We start from the raw sequence: 27,683 nt of genomic DNA, 5'->3' as shown, positions 1-27,683 counted from the left end.
GGTATTTGTGTTCCTATCCAGAATTCATGGTATTTCTTCTACAAATGACTCATTTTGGTGAACACCTTCAAAAGGCAGCAGGAAAGAAAAAGTTCAGACCTGAACAACCCCAATTCCTTATGTCCTATATGAAAATCACAAATATACAGCCATGACAAACATATACATTAAAAGTCTCTATGGCTTTGTCTATAATTTTATTTCCCCCACAATACGACTGCTATTCTGATAAAAGACAATTCCAGCTACGGTCACACTTCTGTTGGTGTTGTGCTCATCCCCATCACATGTCCTGCACAGGAATCAGAAATTCAGTAGGATAATGAGAAATTAGTAGTGGTGTGCCTTTCACACCCATTTGACCTGGAATAATGTATACATCTAACAGCATTAATTTTGTACATGCTCATTATTTCCTACCTGCACTGCAGGGCAATACCAGATTTCCCAGTGCCAGAGCCTAATGAATATTTTCTGCGATATGGAAGGAATTATTTGCCTCTTCTCTGTAATGGACTCTTCTTGTTTGTTCTGAGTTGTGTTTTCTGTAGGCACTCTGAAGGGAACTTCAATAAAAGCACAGACCTGGAAAGAAAACCCACTGAAGATGTACCAAGGGCAAACCTCTCTTCCAGGCAGAGCCCTCTCAGGGCTGCTATTCCCAGCACTGTTCTCAGTATAACACTACCCCAAACATCCAAATGCTTGGAGATTTTTAAGGGGGAAATTTTAGAAAACCACCTTGGATTTTCTGCAAATATTTAAAACCTGTACTGGTACAGTTATCTTCAATAAAATATCCATATAAAGACAGAATGCAACCAGGAGAATAAATAACCCGATTTGACATGTTGCATTACCAAACGTGGAAGGTCAGAGTGTCTTGCTTGTTGGCATCTATATCCTCTGGAGACAGCCTTCCCTTATTTTGATGTTTTTCTGCCTCTTTCTCACTGAGACTCAGCCTTCCTCATCCCTTATTCCTTGTCTTTTTTTCCTATCAGCTTAGTCTCTCAAATCAAATTATTGTCCTCTTTTCATCTTCCTTTCCTATGTTTCTTGTCTTAACTTTCCTCTAATGGTGCTGAACATGTAAAATTTTCTTAAGACAGGATGTTCTTTGTCGATTGAGACTTTCAAGCCTAAACAACAAGAGTGGAAATGTAATTGGTGAAACACAGAGAGTTCCAGCAATCTGCAAGTGATGCCCAGGTGCTAAAAAATACAGAATACTTGTGGGTAGAACTGCCTTGTTAAGGTTTAGGGCTGGACATGCTTCAATGATCTCAGCCCAGGCAGAGGCTGACAAAGCTTTGGAAGAAGAAGGTCCAGTGAAAATGGACACAAAGACAGAATTTACAGACCACAGGGACACCTGGCAGAACTCCCAAGATAGGGATGCTCCTGCCCAGCTCCTGCTGCCACCTTTTCCTTCAGTCTTGTGCCCTCTAAAAATGTCTCCAAAAATGGTTTGATTCTCAAGCCATTGGTCTATGAGGCAATGGTAAATAGTCTAGGAAATAATTTAATTTTCAGATAAAGTATGTTTTTGATTCAGATGGTGACCCACAAGGAATTCAGATGGTTGAAAGGCTTTACTGAGCAGCAGACTTAGGAACTACTGCTCCAGAGACTGTTTCCATGGTTAATTTGACAATAAACTTTTTCTTGCCACATATGTGACTTTTGAGTATGTAGAAAGACTTTCTTTCAGTCTCAGATTTATAACCCGTTGGGTTGGCAAAATCTTTTATGAATTCCTTAACTGTGCATTTTGGCCTGGCTTCATCTTTCATGCATGCATCAATTCTATTTCTGTTCCCCAAACCCATCTATTTTTACATGGGGGCTTTGTGTGTCACTCTCTGCATGGTCCTGGCTGCCACACTCCCAGCCTTCATCCAGTCCCACATTTTCCAGAGCATTGTCTTCCCAAAAACTCCTTTCTCCCGTGACCCTATTTCCAAGCTAGCAGCTTCTCAGTTCCTACTATTGTCTTTAGTCTCTACCTGGCATTTATCCCACTGCTCCCAGGCACATCCATCTTTTCCTTGTCTTTTCCTTTTGCTTTTCAGAGTATTCTTCCTTTTGTTCCTGCAAATCCAGCTCCCTCCTGGTACAGGTTCTCCTCCTGAATCCCAGCTGAGATCCCCTCACTGATCTGGCCCCGACCCTTGTTTTTTTATGCTGCTGCTCCCATCACTTTCAGCAGAAGCAAAGAACTCCTGTGTGATGGCAGTGTAAAATCATACAGTGGGTTTTTTTTTACTGATAAACAAGGTTTATCCCGTTCTCTTTGAAGAACTTCTAGCATATTTGGGGAAGCCTTTTAAATTGTTTCAGAGAGACAAATAAGAAGTACCAATTTCCCCCCCCACCCCACCCCACTTTCCCAAACGCTGCACAATTTGGATCTGAGTTAGAACTTTGCAATCAGGCAATTTTAAAGCTTGTCAAAGCTGCAGACAATATGAGGCCAGACAATGCAGCATAGACATAACACAATTAGAGTGAGTGTTCCAGTTCTAAAGTAAGACGAGATGTGCATAATAGGGAAAGGAGTGAAGGAGGGCAGAGGGGGAAGTGAAGGGCTCAAATTCCTTCCTCAGCCCCAGCAGTTCTTAAACAATTGTGTGGAGCTGCACGCTCCAAGTGGGTTTGAATTTGTCTCATTGCTCTCTAGGCTGGAAAGCTGCTCCCTCCCCAGACAAACACCCCATTTTTCTATTCTGGGCTCAAGCTTATTTCTCAGTTTCCTGTAAAATCATCCTCTTCATGCAGGCGTGATCCCTGCAGTTCTTAAAATCCAGAGCCATGTTGACCTGTTTAATGCAGTTCAGCAAATAAACAAAGCAAATGGGATTTGTTCACAGATATTTTTCTCCTAAAGACCATTTTAATTTTTGTGCCTCCCTCTGCTCCTTCAGCTGCCTGACTGCTGGACAGTCCCAGGCAGAACTTAACCACTGCCCTATTTCCTTTATTATGGCACTCTCGGGCACTGGAGAAAAAGGCCTCTGCCAGCTCAAACTCCTTACTGTGTCTGATAAAATTGATATTTATATTTTTGTGCAAAGCCATTAGGGAACCACAAAAACATCTCTTATTACAGCATGCTCTGCTACCAGGACCCTTTCATGGGGTGACCTCCTTCCACAGAGAGCCTCAGGCTCTTTCTTCATTAGCAAAGTGTTGTAGGGCCTTCTGGGCCCTCTGACTGTCCAGAGGTATCTGATCTAATTTCTTAATTTTAATTATTGCTGCAAGAGTGCAGGCAGCAATTCAGAGCAGTGTTTAGCACTGGGGAAAGTAGAACACATTCTACTTCACCTGTAATAATTTGGATTTCTTTGAACAATAGACAGGGTGCTAACCAGAACTGCCTAGGAGTCCTCTACAAATGTTATTAATTTATTCTTAATATGGTAGGATATGGAGAGGCAACAGAAAATACAGAGGTATTTATGCAGAATATTAATTTTTGTACTTAAAATTCTTTCTGCAGCAGCTCAGAGGCAGATGACACTCCCTGTTCACCTCACTGGGAGAACTCAGGGTTTAAATAAGGCTTTTCTAACTAGTTAAAATTTCTTGACAGTTTATTACCTTGGTCCTTAATTACATTCATTTCCCTGTGGAGATTCCTTTGACAGACACTCTCCATTGCATGACTGCTGGAAGATTTCCAAAAATTCACATTTTCCCCCCATTAATTTCAGACTCAAATATTGACTTGTTTTGGGACTGAAGCGACAATAAGACTGAATTTCTGATTTGTAGAGCTGGTTATACATGTCCTGGGGTATAGTATATGTATTAATTCATGCCCCAGTGGGTGACTGAAATATCTGCTGTCTAGGGGAAGTCTCAAAGTTTGTGCTTCAGCAGCAAATTGAAAGGAATAATGTGATGATGGTTTAATGCCTCTGAAGATAATGGAAGTGTCAGAGACTCTTTAGCTCATGATGAGAGAAGCTGGTGAGACAGTACAAGACCTGAATGCTGGAACTAAGCACAGACTGAAACACTGAAGTTTGTAGATGGTGGAGGATAAATCCCCTTTTCTCTGTGGAAGCCACATTGACCACTGGATTGCATGCAGTGGTACAAATAAGTTCTAAGGGTTGTGGAAGTTTTGAACAAATCCAATTGGACTTGGAGGCAAAATTAAGCTCAAAAGCATTTTCAGGTTCATGGTGTCTATATCAGTTTCTAACCAGCTGCTTGCTAACACTGCTGAGAAGAGATTCCAGGCTGAAGTCACAGCACAGCATCCCTCCTCCACCCAGGGCTTTCCTCAGCCTCACTCCTCAAAAATAATTCCAAGCACCTCTTAAAAAAATAAGTTCAAGGAATGCTACGTGGATTCCTGTGACAGGATTTGTCCTCCAGGCTTCCCCTGCTTTCAAATTCTTACCTTCCTTCTCATGGTGGAAGTGCCCGTGCTGTGTGCTCCTATCCAGCAGGTCCTCCTGTTTTGAGAACTGGAAAAAAATTCTTCAATTTCCTCAGAAATCTTTGGATGATGCTAATAATTTACCATGTCTTATTATAGAGGGCTACTGTTCTACCCAAAAGGGATGTTTAATCATGCCTTTCAACCATAATCAGATGAGAAATGCCTGCTTTTCCAGCTAATTCCCAGAAATAATGCCTGTCCATAAAAGAGGAATTGAGCCTGACATTAATGTACTTTTTGAAATCACATTACTATTAGCCAGAGCTTGCTACATATCTGGAAATAGAACCTGCAATGACAGACAGAAGAGTAATTTGCTTTAGTTTCTTAAGGACTCCTAACATTTCTCTATGATAATTTAACTTTTTACTAGGATATATCTGGTAGTTTCTGTCTCATATGTTGAAAGGATGGGGGGAATAATGCTTGTTTAGTTTTCACTGGCAAGTTCTTTTTCCTCTGTAAAATTTTTGAAGTATCTCTCTAGCAGAAATCCCCAGTGTCTGTTCCTTGCACATGTTTCCATTCAGAGGGTTGCAGATGCTCAATCACAGGAACCAATCGTGGCAACAGAAGAGACAGGGAAAATCAACAAGGTACAGCAAAGCACAAGTACAGAACCTAGAAAATGGGAAAAGGACAGATAATCTACATGGGCAGGATATATGGACTTCCAGGTATTACTTACCTGTACATCTTGCAACACAATTCCAGCACAGCTGTAGTTTCAGCTGGTTTATGACTTTGGGGTCAGATGTATCCAGAAAGGAATCAAAGCACTAAAGCAATCACAATAGCCATGTATGTAATTGAAGGTATAGATATTTAAAAAGTCAGTTGAAATGCAAAACACTGGAAAGGCCTATACATCATAAATGTATATGTATATATATATATTTTTTTTTTTTTCTTACTCATTATTTGAGGTGGAGGCAGGGCTGGGATATGGTGACCAGTTATGATGTCCTGGTCAGGAGCTTTACCAACACCCAATACCTTCCCATTTCTCCTAGGAGAGCAAGTACTTAGGAGGGACCTGGGAAACTGAAATTTTGAAAGCTTGGTGGGTTTTAGCTGATGTCAAATTATTCCCATCTATTATTTATTTAATAAGTTTACCAAATGCAGCACATAAGTGCTTTTAACAGAGACAGGCATTTGAAACTGTGGGAGCTCTGTATCCTCACTAAGACACTTCACATGCAGAGATTATTTCTTTCCCATCAGAAAGGCAGAGAGAAATAACAGAATTTAAGCAAGCCTATTGCCATGAATCATGAACTTTCATACTAAGATTCCTGTCTTGTGCCATGTTGTTCTGCTCAAGGTCTGAGGGTTTTTGAGGAGCTCTGACTACAAAATAGGGACAGAGAATCTCACATTCTAGGTGAGAGGAAGTGGGAAAACAGGGGAAGGAAGGGTCTGAGCCTGTGAAAAAAGAAGGATGGACAGGAGCAAAATGGGAGCATCTGAGACTGAAATTAAATATAAGGTAATAAAGAAAAAGAAAAACTGTAGATGGGTGGGAATCACAGTACCCCATAGCTCAGTACCCTTTTCTTATCTTTATTTCCTTTCAGCCCTCCCATCAGTGCATCACTCAGGTTATTCATGCATCACCTGGTGCCATTCTGCAAGAGCAGCTGGCTTGGATGAGCCCAGAACATGGACTCAGCAAGAAGACAGGGTGGGACAGCAGGCTTTTCTGCAGTCACTCCTCTTCTAAAGCAAAGTGAGTGCTTCCCTGCAGGGAAAGCATCTCTTCGGTGCACTTTAGTGTGGAGATAAGAGCGCACTATCTGCAAACAAATTATCTCTATTGATCTGCCCGCTTAGGTGTGCCTGCCAACATGTCATTAACTCCCTGCCAGGGCTGCAGGAACCTGAAACCCGATAGCAGCGTGTCAAAGCATCCTTCTGGCCACGATCCCATTCCCTCAGGAAAAACCCTGAGGAATTTGCCTTTTCTCTCCTGCTGCACCATTTCACATCCCAACTTGCTATACCCATTCCAGGAGATGGTTGAAGTGTGTGTTTGGAGGGAGGAAGGTTTTTAGATGAGTTAGTCACGGCCACTGGTTAAGCATTTATATACAAGTAGAGTAGGCAACTGTAACAACTAAAAGGAGCTTGGTGGGAAACAAAATCAAACAAACCTGTACAAATATTTAAAGATTTTTTTTCTGGTTTCTGCAAAGGATGTACTTTGAGCTGGAATTGCAGCTGGGCTGAAAAGTTCATTGAGAAACACAGTCTTTCCTGCTTAGCATATCTCCTGGAAAATCTGAGCTGTTTTCTTGCTTGTCTTGTGCCTAAATTTTTAAAAATAATTGTCTTAATACACTGTGTTCCCTAACATAATTTCTTTTTTTAACACAGACTAACTGCGTTCTCTGTTTTTTTTAAGGGGAATTTGAAAAATGTTCCAATCAGTTCTGGAGGTTTACAGTTCACTGCTGGTTTAGAAGAGAGTAACTCACCAAAACTATTTCTATTTTTATCAAATGCGGTAAAAACTTCCTCATGCAGTGGGGAGAGGTGTAGTTTGAGAGGCTGCCTTTATCTGCCCTTTCAGGAACTCTGGCAGTCACAGAATGACCTCTCTTGAAGTTCTCCAGTATGTTGTATTTAACAAATCAAAAACAAATTGAAATTTTCAGCTACTTACAAAGATCTTGTCCTTAATCCATCATCAGTGTTCTCCCTTCCATGTCATTCTTCCCCGGTACTGGTGTTTATGAGCCTTTTGTGTTTTAGCAGCTCCTCCCTCCGAGCCAGGCAATTGTGTCCTCTTGAGCCTGGAAAGAGAGAAAAATGTGGCACCATTCCCAAAGCCTTTCAGTCGCTCCAGAGCTTGCACCAAAGAGTTACCTCTGCACCCTTCAGCAGTTTTGAAGTAGGGAAGGGCCATCAAGGCTTCTTGGTGCTGATGGCAGAAGGATCAGGGACAGAAAACACCACAAAATCAGAAGGGGCAAAGGGAAGGCTGAATGTGCAGCTCAGCAGTGCAGCTCCTCTGCCCAGGAAAGCCTGGGTGACAAGGGTGGACAGAGTTTAAAGAGGGCATTTGGAAAACCAGCGCAAGAGAAATACAGCTGCAGGTTGTTAACTACAAGGGATGCTCACGAGGCACAGACTGTCAGACATTGGGAGAATATTGCAGAATTTTCCAAACTTGTGCTCCAGCACAGGGAGGTAATTCTGGCTGTTGTTGAAGACCTTTGGTCTGACCCAGGAGAAGTGCACTTAGATTCCTGAGCAAGGAACCACCCTAACCAGAGCTGGAGGGTGGGGGGTTTTACTTTTGGCTTGGGTTCTCTTCTAGAATGGAAGGTCAGAGGCCAAAATGGGACACAAAGAATGAGGGACCAAAGTTCTTCTTTGAGGTGCCTGCTTTTTCTTCTTATCAAGACTTCAAACACCAAGTGTGCTTGGGTTCTTTAAACGCAGCATGACTTCCCATTTCATCTTGCCTTTTTTTTTCCTCTTTAATCTAAACTTGTCTATCTACCTAGAGAATCCTGGATCCCTTTAAACTAATTTCAAGTACCTGGCTGAAGAATCTATAGCTGGATCGAGGTCACTAGGAGGGTGCCCTTGCAGTCAGTGAACCTCCAGTGGGTGATTCATTTCTGAGGTGGGCTGCACCTCCCTCAGGAAACATGAATTAACTATGTGGGAAACCTAACCTGACCTTGTTTCTAATTTAAGCACATCAGCTAAATGTCTAGCTTGTCAGGGCCTCAAGTTAGGTAGGAAAAGAATTTACTACCCTTGTATTTTCTATCTTTTCAGAGATTTATTATTCTCATTTGTCCTGGAAGTTATCAGCTCTTTCTAATTTCTAATACAAAGAAACCATATAAAATCAAAATCTGTGTAAAATCAAAATCTGTGATAAATAAAAATGAAGGATAGATGCTTGGGATCCTCCATTTCCAGATACTTTTCATATACAAAGAATATTATCAGGGTTGAAACAGAGCAAGTTTAATAGGCAGAATGGAGATATTTAATTCCTCTTTAAATCCACAATTTTGCACTCTACAGCCCACAGTGCAAGACCTGCCACAACATGTAGCCAATCTTCATTTTCTAAGTAGGGGAAGAAGGAACCATCAGGATTTTATTTGCCAAACTATTGTTATATCTGTTTCTATTGGAATTCTTGTCTGATTTAGTAATTGAGCTAATTTTGCATACAATGAAATGTTGTCATGATGACTTAATTTTGCACTTTCCTAGGGAAAAAAAAGTGCAGATGCATAAATGATGTTTTCTGTAAGAAATCTAATGGAATAGGATTCTTAAAAATGAGCACTTAACAATTCTTATTTGTAATACAGAGTACTGCTATGGTTATCTCAGCTTTCCTTCTGGAAGCACGCAAGAACTTACAAAAAATTATTCTACCACAGGCAGCAAAACTCTACAAAACATTGCTATGATTTTTAGTTTTCTCCTCAAGAATTTCATTAGATGAGTAAGAGCAGTTTTGAGTCTTCAGTTTTGGCAGTGTCTACACAAACAGTGTGAGAGTTAAATGTCGTCTCTCAAGATTTTACAGTTCAGCTTTCATTTGATGGAGGGATGATTCATATATACTTCATGTTTTCAGAGGGGGTTTATCCAAAAGGGATTTTTCTGAGTGAGGCTTTCATGCTTCCTTTGTTTGGAAGTTTCAAGTATCATTTCACAGATGAGAATATTCCTGTCTGAGCATCCTCAAATGTCCACACTGAGGCTCATCCCTGTTTCTTCAGCATTATTGTCCCTTTCTCTTGAGATGGTCACAAAATACCAACCAGCACAGGTCTTCCTACAAATACTGCTGGTCACATATTTCTGTTTTAGAATGGCCAAAATCGGGGGTTTTACCAGAAGCTCCAAGGATCTTCAAAAAACTCTTTCAGACCCTGGCTGTTCTGGAGCATTTCCTAAGGTTCTACTGCTATTGTAATACTCAATGAGTACAGAACTTTGCACAAAGCACTGAAAATACTGGAAGCAAAATTGATCAGTAGTGTCAAATATTAATTAACCAGACCAGACTCCTGCTTCTTCCTGGGAAAAGTCTCTTGGTGAGTGAAATGGGTCTCATGCTGCAGGTCTGGTTCTGTTAGGGAGGTGCATGAGCAAGTTGCTGCATAAGGCATGAGATGCTGCCTAAAAGAGCAGTATCTGCCTCCTTGAAACAGCTTTTCACACACTTTCTCTGTGTCACTCTGTATGTGATATGGCTCAGCTCATTATCATCAAGCAGAGACCATAAATAGAGAGCAAAAGTTAGTGTAGAGAGTAAAAGCTTGCTTAAGGAAGAGAGAAATATGTTGTAGTTAAAACTTATTTACACACAGTCTTTACAGACAGCAGAAATTTCAGCTACCTTTTGGAGGGAGTGGGGCACAGTCCTTAGACCTGCAATTCAAAGACCATTATCTTACCAGATTATTTTCTTGTTAATTAAAATGAAAGGTAAAAGTTTAACTAAATCTCCTTCCCTTTCTTTTTTCCTCATGATCTCTCACTTTTTCTTTCCTGGTAAACAGCTGGATTACTTTCATCAGATAAATATTCTTAAAAACAATGATATTCATTCTATTTGCATGACAGATAGAAGAAAAATAAATTATCTTTCTCTCATATTTCCATGTAATTTCTCTTTCTGAAAATATATTTTTCTCCCTTGGTGACTTTCTTCCTGGAAATTTTATAGTGCATCAATACTTGAAATCTCCCAAAGAACATAACATTACAAACAGGAAAGAAAAAAAAAAAAAAAAAACAACTTATTATGATAAATGCCTTCCAAAGAGATTTCTCTTTTTTATGAGAATATAAATACAGACCCTTTCATCAGAATATTATAACTCAGATCCTCATATGCTTCTGAGCCTGCCATTATTTATAAAAATAATGATGTGTCATTGCTATACACTCCAGATTTCAGCTGCAATTTAAGCACTCTGGGGAGGTACCAGCAGTGTTTAAATCATGAACTCTTTCCTCAACGTGCTGTTTCATTTGGGCTGTGTTGTCCTTGTCCTGCAGCAGCCTCCAAAATCAGCACCCATGGGGACAGGGGTGACCCTTGGCTCAGCAGCTTTCATACCCTGGGAGCTGGGACAGGATGGAATAAAAGAGGTTTGCCTTTCCTTACCAGGAAGGATTTTCCTGTTAGAAAGGCACTGCAGAGACCTTTGGGAGGAGCTGGTTCAGTTTCTGATCTTTTTACATAGATTTCTTGCAAAATGTGAGAAAATAATTCGCTCTGCCTTTGTTTCAGCACTAAACTTCTGACAAAGCAGGGTTTGGTGTTTTCTTCTTTTACTCTCATCTTTTTAAAGCACTCTTATTTTGAGGGATTCTAAACAGGGAGATTAGCTTTATGTGCCCAAAATTTATTCCAGTGGGAGCCTCATATCAGTGGGGAGGTACTGTAGCAGCAGTTGTGGAAATATTAGTGACTATTAATCAGTTGCTTATGTAATTCAAGGTTAGATCTGCACCAGGGCTTTACAAACAGATGAAAGTCAGCCATATTTCTAAACAAAGAATGATCTTAGAAAACTGTGACAAACTATATCTAGAGTGGAGTGAATCAGGCTCATAAATTTTACTAATTATTTATATACCAAAAATGTTGGACAATCAGAGTTCTTCACTGATTTGGCTGATGGTTTAAAAATGGAAATGATGTTATAAATATAAATATGCTAAACTCAAACAAGATATTTCAACTTTTGCCTTCAAAATCAGCATGAAGCTGCCAACCTTTTTTTTTTTTTTAACAGAGGGGATTAAAGAATTAAAGATAGCACTTCTCTTCTGGTCAACTAAAATATTCAGTAATTCTGAATTATTCCATTTACAACCTGTGCTACTGGAAAAAAAAAAGAAAAAAAAGTTGACTTTATCCCAGTGAAAATGTCAGGTAGCATATATTGAGCTCATCTGGCTTAGAACAGGCAATTAGCAATAAATTTGGCATTGTTTCTTGGTTGGACTGTACAGCTGGCTGGATGTCCATGTAATTTTTTTTCATAAGCCAAACAACTAAGAAACTGTCTCTCCAGATTTCCAGAGCTTTAGTGCCATGAATATAAGAGCAAATGTCAAGAACAGAGTCAATTTTCTCAAATAAACAACAGAGTGTCTCAGGATGTAAAAGGAACTGTGTTACTGTCTAGATTTTTGACTCAGTGGATGATTTCAACTTTCTTTTTTTCTTCTGTATCAAAGATTAATTGGATTATCATTTATCATGGTATCATGTTCCTTATAAAAGACAATGTGGTAATACCAGGATATTTTCACGTTCCTATTTTATTTAGTACTTCTCTTTCTGAGTCATTAATTATTTTTGACAGTGCCTGGTGTTTCAGGTCATAGAGGCAAATTTAGCAGACTCGGGTCATTTTTTTGCCTAAAAGTGAACCATTTCTACTGCCAAAAAGATCCCACACATTTCAATGGCTCGCACTGATCCTCAGGTAGGAGACAGGACTGAATGCTGCTCAGCAGAAACTGCAGGAAAGTTGTAGAGAAGGGAGGAAGGCCAGAGGGATGATTCTCCCAGGACACCTTTCTGATTTCCTAGGCAAGAACAAAGACCTCATTTTGTGTGCCTTAAGGTAATAATGTCCCTTGTGCCGTGACAATGACACACCAAAGATGCTCTCTCATAAACCATCCTGTTGCTGACAGAGTCTGAGCAGCTGTGCACCTGCATCTTACATAAATGAAAGGCAATGAGGTTATTTTGCCTCTGCAAGAGGAGGAAAGTCACTCCTTGCACACTGGAGCATCACCAACCCAGCCTACCACTGTCCCTCTCTCCCCTCGCCGAGCGGTGCAATGTGGGACAACAAAAATGGAATGATTTGAAATACTGCCTGCCCACCTGGTGGTCTCAAAACCCCCACATTTCTCTGTTCCCTCTCCTTTGACTGCCACTGAGGTTTCTATTTGCCTGCCAATACTTTTCTCCCAGTCTGTACCAGGTTTGACAATTTGGCAAAGCAGCTATTTTTTTTCCTGATGAAGGAAGGAATTGGACACCGCTGCAGCTTTTTGCTCTGGGTAGTCCAAGTGAATTATAAACTTGAATTTAGCATGAACAACACGGATGTTCTTCAGAGAAGGAAAGGTCCAGCACTAGCCATGGCTTTTTGATGAATTCCCATCTGAGTTTTCATTGTAATGCCAATTTAAGCTACTGCCAAGAGCAAAAGGAATGAGATCAGTAACAAGATTTGCCTCTAGATGAAGCACATGGTGTTAAGTCTCTCCTAGAGATAAACACCAGACTCACAGAACTATGAATATGACTTGTAAAAAATAATGATTTTGTATAGGCTCTAGGTCTTCCTGCTGCTTCTACATTAGTAATTGAATCTTTCCATACTCAAATAGTATTTCAGCTGGTGCTGCTCTGAAACAGTTTTGTATGTGTATCTTCTATAACAATGAAAGAAATGAACCTGAAAAATACATTCTGTAATACAGGATAGAAACCTCCTTCTTTCTGGTGTTATTGAAAATGTAGTTAGGGGAACTTATCATGAAGGGAAAACAGGAACATCATTTAGGGGAGACAAAGAACAAAAAAAAATCCTGTTAATGACTACATTCAATCTGGAAACCTCAAAATTAAAATATCTATCATAATTTAGTCTGAAATCAGAATACTGATTTCAGATTATGAATGCAGTGAGGGAGGGGGAGAATGGGGGAATCCTACTGCTCAAATTCCACTTGTCAGGAAATGGAGGAACCTGATATTTGGTTTGGCTTCATGATCCGTGCACTGTCATGCCACATCCCCTAAATACAGCCAGATGCAATCAAAAGTGGCAATGTGACGTGCTGCATGCATTGACTTTATGACAGCAGAATAATCTGCTCACTTTAGTCTGCAGCTCTGGTCACGTTGTGTCACTCAGACACACAGATCCAGACAGACAAAGACAAAATCTGGTTTCTTTATGCCTTCCTTCTTAAGTTTCAAGCTCACCAAACATAAGATACCAATATTCCATCAATTAACTTAGGGGAAAAAAGTAGCTGGAACCTCCTTTTTTGTCAAAGGAGTAGAGGGAAAATGCAGAAATGGAAAGCAATTAAAGGACATTATTCCAGTTACTTACGTTGGTATCAGGTTGTTTTGAAATGCTGGTCATAAAGCTGAGCATAAAGCTAAGACTGTTAGGTCTTATTTCTTTCATATGATGTTTCAAAATGATTCAAGGGTACCTTTTCCATCTTTAGCACCTGTGCAGCCATCTAGGGTCCTTCAACTTCAGCTCAAGGGACTGAAATCCCAATGTGGCCTTTGTTCCTTTTCCAGAAATTTTAACAGTGCTTGCACCAATGGGAAAATGCTTCACACTCTCCCTGGAAGAAGCTTGGGAAAACTGTTTTTCCCATGTGGGACTTACCCATTTTTCACTTTTATCAGTGTGAATTTGTTCTCTGCATGTTGGGGAGGTTTTTGTTGTGGCTGTTGCTCCTTTTGTACCATTCCCATGAGTAGCTGGAAGCTGGAGAAAGGATATTGCACTCTGGGTTTCAGGGACTCGGATGGGGTTTGTGGACTTGTGTTGACATGGTTTATACTTTTCATTCAGACACTCTTTCTTGTTCTTTCTGGAGTGTAATGGACCACAGCAGGCAATCTCCTCATTTTGAGTTAGGCACGCTGGGAGAAAGGCAGGCAGCTGGAAAAATAGGAGAGGATGCAATTTCATTATAGGATCTTCCTCTTGAATTCACTTAATAATTTAAATCGCATGGGTGTCAGACAGGGTTGCTTTGAGTGCCCAGTCAAGGGGAACTCTCTTTGAGAACACACCGGAGCTCTTGCACAATATTCAGATGTTTCTTTCAAAAACTAAGATTGAACAGCTTTCCAGGGAAGTACATTAAATGTACTGCTCCCTCCTTTCTTCCTCGCTCATGGACACAGAGCTAGTAAAAAGGCACCTGAAAAACAGAATAAGCCCTCACAGCAACTGAAAACATTAGGAAGATATAGACACATATACACATAAAATCCAGAGGAAGCGACTATCTTTAATAAATTCTTCCAGTATTTGCAATTCAAATGTTATATTGGTGCATGAGATGCCAGAGAGAGACCTAAAGTGAAAATGACAGGGAAGTCACCGTTTTTATTGCAAACTGAAAGAACAGTACAAGGTAATCAAACAGCATACACAATGAAAAGCAAATTAGATTTCTGAAACTCTTCCCTTTTCTACTGACTCCCATGTGGCACTTGCAAGACAAGCAAGAAAACTTGTTTATTTTATAAGGACCAGGCCAAATGCTTACACCCTTCCCATTCCCCTCATGCCAATCTAACATCACAGGTGATGATAAATTTATTTAAGAGCTGCTTTCTCAGCCAGCCTGCAAAGGGATGTTACCTCTCTTCAGCTGCTTCCAGTGAAGAGGGTGAGCTAGAGAAAGGAGGAGGGGTGGTCACAGACACAATATAATTTTCTGGTTTGAGCTGGGTAAGGGGCAAAATTAGGCACAGCCAGCTGCATTTGAAATGTCTGTGTTGCTCTGAAAAGTCAAGTGTGAGCTGAAATTTGGGTAGTTGAAGAAAATAGAGATGAAGTCCACCGGGGATGTTAAAACATAATTATTTCCCTTTACAATAGATAAGATAGTCTCACATTTTGACCATAATACCCAATTAGATGGTAGAGATGTGAGAAATATTGCAGGGTTTATATCTTGGTAGGGATAAATATGTAAATTGATCACCCCAGACAGATTGCCTGGGAGCCACTTCAACTAATGGTTCTCATTTCTCACTGTTCTTCAGCATTTCTGTCTTCTAAGTATTTTTGACTTTTTAACATCAGGGAACTTGGCAGTGACTCATGTAATCTGTGTTCTACCCCTGCCTCTCCCATCATTTCCCTGGGTGATCCTTGAACAAGTTACTTCATTAATTTTAATTGGATGCTGTCATGAGAAAAGACTTGTTGGTCTGGGCTGTGAGTCCGCACTTATTCAATCCTTGTTCACACAAATTCCTGTTAATTCTAGTGGGGATTTTCTCTGTGTGAAGACTGCAAGATTTGCCCCGACTGCATGTGCTTAAAAGGTGGCAACAATTGGGTATGTGGAGTCTGGTCGTGTGCACTTTTCTTAGAATCTGCTATGAAGACTTATCTTCTTGTTTGCCACTTGAACAAATTCAGGCTCTTCCCTGTCTGATTCCAACCACAGCAGGCATTCCTGTCTGAGTCTGTATTTCTATTAGCAGCTCTGCCCTCTCTATTCAAACTCTGGGCAAGTCTTGGCCGCGGAGGAAAAAGCACGAAATTACGTGTGATTATTTCTTAACCTACCATTGTGAAGCAAAAATGAACAGGTAGATACAGTTCCCATCTCTAAACAAAGAGAAGGTGGCCAGGCTGGCTTCCACTGCAGCAGAAATCCAGCCAAATGTGGTTTTTCTGCAGAGGAGACCAGAGGCAGTTTAAACAGCTCTTACAAGATTCTTAAGAATACTGCAAATAGATGGGATGTGGAAACACTAGATTAGAACACGAGTATGTTATTTACATAGCTTTGTAGAGCAAATATTGCTATTATAATGAAAGCCTGACAGCTTCTGATTAAACAATATCCTTTTAAATACAGGAATCAGAAAAATTATTGGAACTATGTAAAATAACGACAAAAATATAATAATGATGGTGCTAATAATAACAATAAGTAGTAGTAGTAGTATTAAATAATAATATTATGTTCCACCTGGACTCTTTGTAATTCCTCCCACTTTAATTTCTGATTCTCAGGAGACTGGGACAAAGCCCTGACATGTGGGAAAAGGGAAGAGGAAATATTCTTGAGTATTACCTTCAAATAGAAATAGCTGTGAAAATACTCATTACTTCTTTTTATTTACTCCTTTTCTTTGCAATTTTTTTTGTCCCAAGAGACTGTCCAGAATTCCTGTGGGAGTGACCAACCAGTAAGGCTGGTAGCATTCCCTGGCTGCCCTGAAAGGGCTTCAGTGTGAGAGTCCTGTCAACAGGATCTGGAAATGTAATTGCCACCAAGCATTTGGGTAAGAGGCAACCCTGGCCACTGTCACCATGACTGGCAGAAAAGAATTCCAGCACATAAATGACACAGGAGCCCAGAGATCCTTATAACCAGCACAGGACAAGAGGACACAGCCTCAAGTTGTGCCAGGGGAGGTTCAGGTTGGACATCAGGAGGAATTTCTTTACTGAAAAGATTGTCAAGGACTGGCAGGGGCTGCCCCGGGAGGTGTTTGGGTCCCCATCCCTGAAGATGCTCAAGGAACAACTGGAGATGGCACTCAGTGCTCTGGGCTGGTTGATGAGGTGTGAAAAGGTGGCAGGAGGTAAAGTCAGAGGAAGCTGAAAAGCTCTGCTCACATCCTCACACAGCCTGAAACAGTACAGAAATTGTAGGGTAAAATATAGAGCTTCTGCTTCCTGCATGGAATGTTGTTGGAATGCTCAAAAGCTCTTCCACAATGATTCCCACAGCCACAAAGTGCATCCACAGCACCTGCTGAAGGGGATGCTCTTGGTGTGTGTCCCTGAATAATTCAGTCCAAGCACCCTCTGATCCAGCAGGACTATTCAGGGAAAAAGGTCCCCAAAATGGGACTGGACTGGTCAGGCACAAAGGGTCTCAGCTTTCCTGGGCACTGACAGACAAATTAAACACCAAGGATCAAGGAAATACCCCCTTTTAACATGACACAAGGGGGTGATGGCTCAAAGTTGGACCCAATGGTCTTTGAGGTCTTTTCCAGCTTAAATGATCCTGTGATTCCACAAACTACTGGTTTCTGTTTCACCCTTTACAATTCCACTATTTGTTATTTGTTGAAAAGGAAAAAATAAATACTTTGTCCAAGGAAAAGCAAAATTTCCCCAAGAAGCAGCACCCAGAACAGTCTTCCATTTTTATGAAGATTATGGAATTGCAAGCTTAATATTATGACATCAAATGGCTGGTGCCTACTAGTTACAGACAGTGATATTGTTTAATGTGTTTCATCCTGAAAAGGAATTCCACCAGCCATGACTCACAGGACACCACAGGTTTGCAACCATCCTTTAGCAAGGCACAGCAGAACCACAACACCCTATTAGGTTTGTGTTGAACAGAAAAACACCTTCATTTTAGAAGTCTCACTTATAATCCCTTCATTTTCTGTCAGTGATTTTTGGTGTCTTAACATAGGTGTGCCATCCCTGAAAAAATATTTTTTCCCAGGATAAAGAGTGGCCCAAAAATTCATGGTTAAGGGACTGAGATACCAAGTAACCTATTTCTGTTTCTTTCACTCACAAAAAGGTTTCTGGTATGAATAAACAGGAAGAGAAGGAGCAGCAGGAAGCAAGCAGATTTGTACTAAAGCTGGACTTCAAAGTGAAGATAACATTTTCTAATAAATCTCTGACCCAGATCCTCAAGGATATGGAGCAGTGTTACTCTGATGCTTAAATAACTTTATGGGTATGGACAGAGATGGTTTAGCAAGGACATGTAATTTGTGTTCTCCAATCTGCCCAGGGTTTGTGTGTTGGTTTTTGCAAAGGAGTAAAGTGTAGAAGGGAGGAGCATGCCATCATGGGGGAAGTGGCTATCCCAGCTCCCATTTCAGGCAGGAGAAAAAAATTTCCAGTGAAGTTAAAAATTTCCTTTTCCAGTCCATCAGGAAAAAAATCCTAAGCAGGAGGATGGAATACTGCTCTGGATGTAATCACTTATTAATATAGAGGGGAGTTTGATTATAAGCCATGCCCATACAACAATAAAGGCACATTTACTCTCTGCAAATCCTAAACCAAGGTTGGCAATCTAAAACCTGTGGCCACAGAATATTGTGCAAGAGAAATCTATTTACATTGTGGTTTTATAGGTTATTTTCTCTTGTGGATCTGTTCTGCAGTGACAGAACCCATGGATATAAAGGGAATCATAAACAACTATAAACTAGGCTTCAATCTCTGAGTTTCACTGACATCAAGACCCTTTCACCAAACTTTTGCTGTTCATTTCCACACAGGAGAAAAATCCCAACATTACACAGCATGTTTCTCAATTCAAATGCTTTCTCTCATTTTTATTCCTTTTCCCCCTGTCTTTTTTTTTTTTTCCTGTGCATACTATACTTTAAGGACTATTTCCAGTGAACTACTAAGGCATAAATGATGTAAATCTTAATTGTAGTATAAAGAGTAGGGAGACCCAACATCTTGGCCTTTTCCATTCAGGGGCATGTTTTGAAACTTTCCATGTTTGAGGTCCTCTCTGTAATAACAAGGATTAATATGATGTGCCTACAGAGAGATTACGCCAATGAATTACACAGAGGATTAGAGAGAAATCTCATTTTGTGGGCCCATCAAAATAAAGCCTTTTCTGACTCATTGAGAAGCAGCATTCCTTTTCTCCCTCATTGCATCCTTAAATATCCTGTAAGAGAACTCCAAGAGACCAGGGAACCCAAAGCTAACCTATATTCTCAGCAAACTTCCAACCAATGTGTCCTGGAAAGGTCATTTATGCTGACAAACATGAACATGAGTCAGTCCCATGTGTCTCTTGTGTAGCACCCTGCAAAACCCCCCAGTGTGAGCCAGTGGTGACAGAGTTGGCCATGGACAAGTTCCTGATGGTTTCTAGTAAGCAAAACACAACAATACAAATTCCTGCTCATTTGGAAAACCTTAAAATACTTGACAAACAATATGTTCTGCAGCACGTCTGGGAGACCAGATATTTTTGTGTTTATATGGTAGATAGCTAAACCAAAACATGCTCCCCTTGTCAAAGACCCAAGAAGGGGAAAAAAAAAGAAGATTCCCAAGAACCTTCTGCTGTAAGTATATGAAAGCCCACCTGCTGGCTCTCCTCCCTTCTTTGGTTAATATCTTCCAGTAAAATACAGTCATCACACATCTGCATTGTTTTTTCCATATCAAAGATCTCAGACTCCTTTAAAAATTGACACAATTCAGCAATAACAATCCCTCCCCTGAAGTGCAGCCATATTTGGAATGAAATGTAGCTACTGTTCAACAATCCAACCCTGTGTAATAATCCCTGACAGAAAGTGAACAGTGACAAAACTGAACTTGTGGAAAAACTATTAGCTGATATGCATTTGTACAATAATTTAAACTTTAGATTGTGGAGAACATAAAACTTGCCCCAGAATTAGCTCTGTTTTCTCTTCACACTTCCCATTTGGTTTGCATAAATCTACTTACATTGCAATTGTTCTTCCACCCCTTGTTTCTCTTGTTAAAGATTCCACATCCAAGTCCAAATACTGCATTGAGCTGCATCTCTTTCTTTCATAACTGGAGGCTTTGGCTGGACAAAGATCTACTTGCATTTTGAAGAGCGAAATCCTCTTATTTTCTTTTCTTTTCTTTCTTTCTTTCCATTTCCTCCCTCCTCTCTTCACCAATACAAAGCTATCCAGTCCCATCCAGCTCAGACTCTTTTGGAACTGATATCTCCTCTGCTGGGTGCAGGATGACTCAGAGGGATGGTTTCTCTTTTTGCAGAGAGCTGCAGAGGCACCTTTGCTATTAATGTCAGACTGGGAGGCTACTCCAGCTCTCCCCTCTCTGCTTCATGAGTGAAAGCAGAAGGTAACACAGCCTATCAGCACAGGTGTGGTAACTTCTGGGAGCAATCACACATTTTTCTCCTTGGCAATCAGATACAAAGAGCAAAAAGCATCTAAAGGAGAGTGGGGAGAGTGATGGCCTTGCAGAGCTAGGGAGGGACAATCCACACTCAGTGTATTATTTCTGTGACAAGTGTGAACATGTTTTAAATGTCAGCCACTGTAGCAGAACCCACTGTCTACACACAGAAGCAAGCTGACACAAAAACAGCTCCCTTCCTCTCTTGCTCTTCTGAGCAGCAACTGCATATAAGAAGGAGAGAGGTGCTGGTTTTCTTAGGAATCAAGTGGAGGAAAGAACTTTGTGAATTCATGGTGGGCTGCTCTGTGGGAGGAGGAAGGAACGTCCTTCACTCTGGGATAACAGGATTAATGCCAATCCCACACATTTGTGTGTGTGCTCTGGGGTGCATCTATCACCCATCTATAAGCCCTTTCCACCAGCTAGCATGGAGTGGCATCTGCACTGTGCAATGTTCTGACCCACTCTACTTCCCTGAAGGTGGGCTTGAAAATGTATATTTATGTCTATATGCATGCCTAGATGCATGCACAAAGCACACAGATAAATGTCTTTACACTATTATAATTAACTACTGTTTTGCCTCTGTTATTTTCCTTTTTTTTTTTTTTTTTTGGAAACCCCAGCTAATTGAAACAATACCTAAATATTTATGTTAAAGGTAGTCCTTTTCAAACTCACAGCTTCAAGAATACTTATAGATGTATATGCCAGGGTTTTGGTTCTGATTCACTTTTTAAATATATATTTTCCCGAAAATGAAACGTACATGCATACATTTATATACACAAATACAGCCAGCAACAGTCAGGCCTGTCCTTGAGTAATTTCTTTGACATTTAGCTTTGAAAAACCATCTTTGGCAATCTTCAATGACCATGTGGTAGCCAGGGCTGCGTCCAAAACACCTGAGTTTGGACTGCCCTTTTCGCAGTCAGCACTTTGATTGTTAATTCACTCCAGATACCATCACTTCTCATCTGGAAGGATCTAATGCACCTTTGTCAGCATGCAAGTCCCTCAAAAAATAAAACCCATTCAGGTTCCTCCAAGGTGATCTCTAAAGATGAGTTATCAAAGATGACTGAAACAGTATTTGAAACACTCTGTTACTCATAGTATTTTCCAAACACTGTGTGGAAACAGTGCATTTCATGTCATAATAGTCCAATGAAAACTATTAAGAATGCTAGAAGATGAATTAGCCTTTTCAAAAATGAATCTGACACTGGCATGCTGTACTTCTGTGCATATAATGCATTATCAAGAGCTCCTGATGTTGCCAGGGAAAAACTTTATGTTAAACATGAAGTTTTTCATCCTCATACAGAGGATGAAATTGCATGGAATTCCCAGGATGAAACAATAGGGCTTTGGGCTTTCCATCTTTAGTGATGAGTTCTTGAGAAACTTGGGGTCAGACCCACAAAGGCTTAGACACACGCTTATCTCCATGTGTAACTCATGCCTGCAGCTCATTGCAGCATTTGGCCCCTGACACAGTGGTTGCAGCACAGAATCTGTGCTGTAAAGCCTGGGATGTGAACTTGTCCTTGCTGCAGTCACTGGGACGTTCCCTGGGAGCAAAGTGAGTTTATGTGAGCCAGCAGAGCTGGCCTGTAAGGGATAAAATAGAAAATTACCTGCCCAGATGACAAGAACTTTAAAATAGGGCCTTTCTTTAACTTCAGAAGAGAGAAATAAAAAAATTGTTTGAACAGCTTTATGCTATTTTTCAATATTTTACTCTTTACTGTGATATCGTCCCAAGGCCCAAATGAGGTTCCCATTTAAGGTTTCTTTATACCACATTAAGCAAACGATCACTTCTTGGATACTAACCATCTTCTGTATTTTTATATAGAGATTTAACTTCAAAACCTTGAAGCAGTACAGGCTTGATTGAGAATATGGCCACACTCAGTGTCATTGAATCCTGACACCAATTCTAGCACTGGTTTGGGCAAGAGTGGTAGTTAAATCCCCCATCCTCTCTTTGGTGTCACCTTCCACACCAAGACAGGTACTTGAAGTTTGCACCATGACAGAAGCCATGATTTTAAACAGCTTTTGTGAGACAGGAGTGATAGAGCGGGAAGACTTGTAGATATTTTAGAAAATAGAAAGTGTCTACCAACTCTCTGCAATATAAGATTGGTTTTGTTTTATATTTACTGCAAAAAGAGCCACACAACATCAAGCAGATGATGATGAGGCTGTTGGGACACAAGCATTTGGCTGCTGCATCTGGCACTAGTATGAGATGACAGAATCATTGATTGGGATTTTATTTTAATTTCTTGTCCTAATTTTCATTTCCCTATTACTGTTTGCTGTGTTTCAGCCTTGTGGGTTTGGGATCTGACCAAAAGCCAACTGAAAGCTCAAACCATTGAAAGTCCAGCATTTCTCTCTTTCCTCCAAAATATCGAGTAAAAATAAACACCCTGCCATCCTGATCTTTCCCCTTACGTATTTATCCACTGGAAAATGTCTGCTCCTCACAAAATAGGCATGAGTACAGAGTTGTTTATGTCATATTTAGAGGAGACTCTGGCCATAGCTTTTCCTTTGGCCACTCACAACAATTAAATGGACGAGGGTGAGTGTGTCACTCTCACAGAAAGAGAACAGAACAAAAGGAGTAGCTGAAGCCTGAGTTCCTCACAGGAATGGCTTTGAATCTTTGTGCATGTGTGGGAAGAGCTTCCTTGATACCATCTGCTTGAAAAGAAGGAAAAACAAATGAAGAGCAGGGAACATAACAGTTTTTGCCCTTATACTCTCAGGGTTTAATAAAATGGAGGAATCAGCAATAGTACAGGCCTGTGAGAAGGGAACAGAGAGATTAACTGGTGGTCCACTATTTCTTTGCTCTGTAATTATTTTATGAAAAAATAACAGCAGCCCACCTAGCCATAAGGAGGTTTTTTTTTTGGTGTCTTGAACAGAATTAGTCCCAATGGGATGGCGAAGCCTAGTTTAACACAGCCATGTAATGAGACATTCCAGTCTGAGAAACTGGCACAAGCTGACAAGGGTATCTTAATTTCTGTTTGAAATTGTTGAACTTACAGTTTTTATCTGCTAATGTGCAGAAAGCCACAGTTTACATTTCTGCCTGATCTGAGAAGTACATCTGTGATCATTCCTTTCCACGTGCAGTGTCTGTGCAGAAAGAGCACTCCACCTGCTAGGGAATTCAAAACGTGTAGTTCCACACAAGTCTCTGAATTAAAATGTGTCAGGGAGAGAGACTAGAGTTAAGAAATGATGCTTTACTTTCCCCAGAACATAATTATGGGGAAGCAGTTCAGAACATCCAGATTAGGTTATCAAGCAGCCTAATTTAAACACGGTCCCATCCTCAGACAATAAATAATGTACATGTGGTGGGCATGAGTCATCACTCTTGCAACAGTGTCTGGAGCTCCCTACTTTGCATGATTTATGCATTAAAATGTAAATGAAAAAATCTTTCTTTCTTATAATGTGAATTCATGCGAGAGGTCATTTATAGACATTACTTAGATTAGCTCAGAACTTCTCTGAGGTCACAACCACCTGTGGGGCTCCGGAGGTGTGATGCAAAAGGAAGGAGGGGGAGAAAGGGAAGCTTTAGCCGTCCTTTGAGGGCTGAGCCCTCGAATCTGTGCCTATCCTCCTCTCCCCATCTCGGAGCTGCGTTAGTCTGTGTCTCGGGGCCGCGGGACCGCTGTGGCAGCAGCGAGGGGCCGCAGGTGAGCTGGAGCATCGCTCCGAGCAGCCCGGAGGGTGTGACAGCCACATTCCCGCTGCTCTAAGGATGCGCGCTTCCCCCAGCGCCTAAACTCCGGCTGCACGGCCAAGCCCTGCCTAGCCCGGGCTGGTTTAGTCTCTAGCGAGACGTGGGACAAACTCTCGGTGTGTTCCCAAGCGGAGGCCGGGGTGAACCGCCTTCCCGGGCCGGGCAGGGCTCTCCGGTAAGGAATTTTCCTAAGGAGCCCCACGGCGTTCGGCCGCGGCTCCCCGGGCAAGCCCCGCCGGAGGCAGCAGAGGACGCGGCGCCAGCGCTCTGATCCCTCCGATTAAACCGTGCCTGGAGGGAGGGGATTGCTTCCTAACAGAAGCGTCCGGATGGATGCGCGCAGAGTAATTGAAAATCACCGAATCGCTATTTAGTCATATAATGCTCTTAAAATCGAACGTACACTTAATCCCCAGTGCCCTCGTAACGACTGGGAGGGGAGGGCGGCGTGCGGGAAGGGGGAAGAAGAAGAAGAAGAAGAGGGGAGGGAGCCCGTGTCTGAGCCGGGCAGGGACCAGCGCCTGGCTGGAAGCCGCACTGTCGCCTCCTGGGCTCAGTGGTGACAGAGCCCAGCCTGCCCGGGGGAAGCCGATCCTTGTGCACCGCAGAGCGCTCCGCTCCGGCCGCACCCCTTCCCTCGTCCATCCTCCCGCAGCTCGGGAGGGCGGCGGCGGCACCGCAGCGGCGGCCCGGCAGTGCCGGCAGCGCCGCGTCCCGTCCCTCCCCGGGAGCCCCGCGGGGCCAGCAGGACAGGGAGAGGGCGAGGGGAGCGCCCGCATCACCTCCACCGGCGATGCCGCCAGCGCCGCGTCCACCTCCATCCCGGCAGAGCGGCGCCGGGCTGTGCTGAGGTGAGCGGCCACCTCCGGGCAGCTCTGCCGGTCCCCGGCCGAGGCCAGCAGCCCGCTCCGCACAGACAGCAGCACCGGCAGCCGCGGAAGTTTCCGTGCGGGACAGCGGGGCCAGCGCGGCGAGAGGCGGAGCGGCCGCCCCGGAGCTCCAGCTGCGGCAGGGGACGCGTGCGGGAACAGGGCGACATCTGGAGAGCTGGCCCAGGTGGAGCGACAGCAGCTGGTTGGAGCGGGGGCGGGGGGAGGAAGAGAGAAGGTGGAGAAGCGGGCGGGGACAGGAGGAGATGGGGGAGCCGGGGAAGGAGGCGGCGGCAGCTTCTGTGCATCGCTGCCTCGTCCCCCCGCTCGCCGGCTGAAGCGCCGCGCTCTGCCCGCCGAGGTCGGAGGTGCCACGGCTGCCGCACGCCGGAGCCGCGCGTTCTTCCGTGGATCCGCCGCGCAGCTGTCGGGAAAAGTGGCTGTGCGCGAGGTGAGGGCTGGCGTGTCCGTGTGTCTGTCTGTGCGGGGCCGGGGTGCGCTGCTCCGTGCGGGCACCAGGAGCGGGGCAGCGCTCCCGGCCCGGCCCGCCCGGCGCTGCCCGGTGGCCGCCGCCGCTCCCCGCGCAGCGCGGTGGCAGCAGCGCTCGGGAAACTTTGTGCGCTCCCCTTGGTGCGCGGGGAGCCGCGCTGCGCCGCTGCTCGCCCCCGAGCCAGCGGCTGCCGGCGCGCCCGGCTGCGTTCGGCATCAATATTTATTTACAGGGCTCGGGTATTAATCACTCACGCCGTGGAAAGCTCATTAGCGGCGAGTGGTTTCCATGACGACGGGACCCCTCGGAGCCTTCGGGGTTGTCTGTTTGCCCGGTTTTCTCTCCTTTCATATTCGTATTAGGACCGTGTTTTGTCACGGGGGACAAAAACAAGCAAATAAACCCTGTGGCTCCCTCTTCGCTTTTTCTCCGACGCTGCACGATTTCCCCAGACTTAATTAACGATACGCGGATGGGATTAAGGAAGTGTGAGAATCATAGAAGGTTTCTGAGTACTTGTTCTGCTGCATTACCTCGTTTAGCTGTAAAGCTCAAACTGAGATGCGGTCTGACTTGTATTCAAAGTACTCCTGAGACGTGTTAGTGCTAAACACTGTTGATGTTACTTATCTTTCTGCTTGTGTGTCATTTGGCAGCACAGACCCCTTTGAGGAGCTTCGTGTTGCAGTCTGCTACAGATGAGCTGGAAATCAGTGTGACTTCTGTAACTTTGTCGTGCTGTGGTGTGACCTTGACAGGTCTTTATAGGTTCTTCCTACCCCACTCTGCTCAACAAAAGAAAATGTCTCTTACTTGTACCTGTGCTCTGAGCTAATCAAGCAAAACGCTTTATCTAAGATGGAATAGTGTTAAAACCGAGTATATGAGTGTATTGCCCTGTTACAAGGAGTGAGCATATATTATATGTTCCTTTTCCCTAATGGTAGTGGCAAAAATCCTCCTTTTTAACTCCAGTCTTTATTTAACATAGCACAGTCCCCATGGTCTTCAAAAGATGTTAACTGTTTACATCCAGCTGTAAACAGTGGTTCTAAGGCTATTTTAAATGCTTTCCTGGGTTAGCATCTTCAGAATCGGGTAAAAATGAGAGTCTGAGTCACAGAGCATTCTGAAATTTGTGGAATATCCACTGTTACAAAGAGTTCACCTCCAGTGAGAAGATGCAAGAGTAAGGAAAGGATGTGCTGTGAAACTGAATGACAGTCTTGATCACTTGCCTTAGCATTGCAACCTGAGAGGGACTGAAAAGATTTTTGTAGAGAGAATGAGAAAACACGCACTTTTAACTATATGTTAGGTTAAACATCTGAAACTCTCCTGCAAATATTCATAGTTTTGCAAGAGACAGTTTAATAAGTAGTGTTATGTTGAGAAGCATTGGGAGTGCGTAAGGAATGTTTTAGAATATTCAGTTCTGAGACACTGCCTGAGAGACGTTCAATTGTTGAGTGTTTCAGATTACAGGAGTGGAAAGTTAGAATAGTAGGGGAACTTCTGTATGAAGCATGCATCCACCCCTTCTTAGTGAAGAAACTTATAAAATGACTGTCTCTTTCATGTTGTGAGTCTATCCTCAGCTGGGTCCAGCAAAGTGCTAAAACATCATTCCAAATGCATTTGAGTAGGCAAATCACACTTCAAGCTTTTACTGAAATACCCTAAAGGTATTTTTACTGAAATACCCCTAAGGCCTGTGACCTTCACTTTCGTATTCTGTTTTTTAGCAACTCAGTAGTGAGACACCTGTCTGAAAATATTTCTTGTGAGTTGAGGACCATCACCAGCCCCTAGTTACCAGTGAAGTAACTTAATGACAATCCTGTGAACAGAAAGAAAGAAAACAACAAAAATCTTAGTTGTCATCTTGTCTCCTTTGGATGTCATTGACTTACATTTCCATGCTGAATAATTACATTTTTTACTACTTAGTGCTGCACAGGCATTACAAGTAGAGACAAAGTGAGAAATTTTACTCTGTGCTTTAAATCTCTAAAGCTCAGTCTTTTATTATTGGTGGTAGTAAGGGCCACAGATATTGCAGTTGATTTTTCAGACCCTATATGCCACAAAGGGGTGAAAACAATCTTAGCTTTACTTTTCAAGACTGATAAGAGGCAGCAAGAAAGGTAATTTGTAACTAGCTCTTATTATTTTTATAGATACTTTCAGAACAATAATCACTTAAGATTGTGAGAAGGCATCTGAGTATGTAAAGCTGTTACTGATAAAGGGGTTTTGTTTGAGGGAGTGAGAAAAAAGTACATAGACATGAAGGCTAAGACTATAAATATGGATAATGATATTGGTTTGCATTGTGTTT

General features: G+C 42.3%; 1 protein-coding gene and 1 long non-coding RNA gene across 4 annotated transcripts in view; one reads left to right on the top strand and one right to left on the bottom strand.

Moving 5' to 3' along the window:
* Positions 1 to 440: 440 nt before the first annotated feature.
* LOC116183136 (uncharacterized) lies at positions 441 to 7,274 on the bottom strand. Its single transcript, XR_013339924.1, has 3 exons — positions 7,128 to 7,274; positions 4,418 to 4,484; positions 441 to 585 (listed from the first exon to the last, which is right to left on the bottom strand). It is a non-coding gene; the product is annotated as an uncharacterized LOC116183136 (long non-coding RNA).
* Positions 7,275 to 24,718: 17,444 nt separating this feature from the next.
* The window catches only part of SHISAL1 (shisa like 1), a 73,429-nt gene continuing 70,464 nt past the window's right edge, over positions 24,719 to 27,683 (top strand). For 2 of the 3 annotated variants that reach the window (XR_002465836.2, XM_021535512.2), the window contains exon 1: positions 25,126 to 25,303. The gene's annotated coding sequence lies outside the window, so the exon portion shown is untranslated. Of the gene's footprint in view, positions 24,835 to 25,125; positions 25,304 to 27,683 lie in introns of those variants that run through there. The other variant, XM_021535513.3, reaches the window with a different exon arrangement.

This window comes from Lonchura striata, chromosome 5 (genome assembly GCF_046129695.1).
Source record: "Lonchura striata isolate bLonStr1 chromosome 5, bLonStr1.mat, whole genome shotgun sequence".
Lineage (NCBI taxonomy): Eukaryota > Metazoa > Chordata > Aves > Passeriformes > Estrildidae > Lonchura > Lonchura striata.
The sequence above is the reverse complement of the archived record's forward strand: the minus strand, read 5'-3'. Positions and strand labels throughout refer to the sequence as shown.